The sequence below is a fragment of the Rhinopithecus roxellana genome, chromosome 7 (genome assembly GCF_007565055.1).
Source record: "Rhinopithecus roxellana isolate Shanxi Qingling chromosome 7, ASM756505v1, whole genome shotgun sequence".
Classification (NCBI taxonomy): domain Eukaryota; kingdom Metazoa; phylum Chordata; class Mammalia; order Primates; family Cercopithecidae; genus Rhinopithecus; species Rhinopithecus roxellana.
The window spans coordinates 24877404-24878402 of record NC_044555.1 but is presented as its reverse complement, the minus strand read 5'-3'; the positions used below and the strand labels follow the sequence as shown (position 1 = coordinate 24878402).

At 42.8% G+C, this 999-nt stretch overlaps 1 pseudogene across 1 annotated transcript; it reads left to right on the top strand.

The window, feature by feature from the left end:
* The first annotated feature begins 278 nt into the window (after positions 1–278).
* On the top strand, positions 279–793 carry LOC115898747 (annotated as a pseudogene). The gene has a single exon (XR_004058432.1). The product of XR_004058432.1 is annotated as a 40S ribosomal protein S15a pseudogene (transcript).
* The last annotated feature ends 206 nt before the right edge of the window (positions 794–999 follow it).

Genomic DNA, 999 nt, shown 5'->3' with positions numbered 1-999 from the left:
TGGTCAGGCTGTTCTTAAACTACTGGCCTCATGTCATCTGCCCGCCACGGCCTCCGAATGTACTGGGATTACAGGTGTGAGCCACCGCACCTGGCCAACTATTTTGCTAGTTTCTTAATGTGGAAGGTTAGGTAATTGACTTGAGACATTTCTTCCTTTCTGATGTATAATGTAAAATGCATAATTTTTTGCAATCTCCCTTTTAATGTTCTGGCTTGAATCTATGGTCTGTATGCCAAATGGGCTCCTGGAAATAGTTTAAAAACTATCATGGAGCACTCTCTGAGAGCTCCAATTTCATCCGTCTGCCATCGGCGCAATCCTGCAATCTAAGCCACAATGGTGCGCATGAATGTCCTGGCTGATGCTCTCAAGAGCATCAACAATGCCGAAAAGAGAGGCAAACTCCAGGTGCTTATTAGGCCGTGCTCCAAAGTCATCGTCCGGTTTCTCACTGTGATGATGAAGCATGGTTACATTGGCGAATTTGAAATCACTGATGATCACAGAGCTGGGAAAATTGTTGTGAACCTTACAGGCAGGCTAAACAAGTGTGGAGTGATCAGCCCCAGATTTGATGTGCAACTCAAAGATCTAGAAAAATGGCAGAATAACCTGCTTCCATCCCGCCAGTTTGGTTTCATTGTACTGACAACCTCAGCTGGCATCATGGACCATGAAGAAGCAAGACGAAAACACACAGGAGGGAAAATCCTGGGATTCTTTTTCTAGGGATGTAATACATACATTTACAAATAAAATGCCTCATGGACAAAAAAAAAAAAAAAAAAAACTATCATGGAAGAAACTGGTTAATGTCACCTTAGGGACTGCATCAGGAAAGTGAATAGAAAGGCCAGCATTGCACTGGTTTTTACTCAATTGTGCAGAAGGGCAAAACTATTTATTTGGGCTAGTTTGCCCTTCTGTGGTTTTTAAGGTACGGTAACCGTTTGTACCCAGTTTTCTCCAACTGTGCTGTCAACATGAATAATGCCT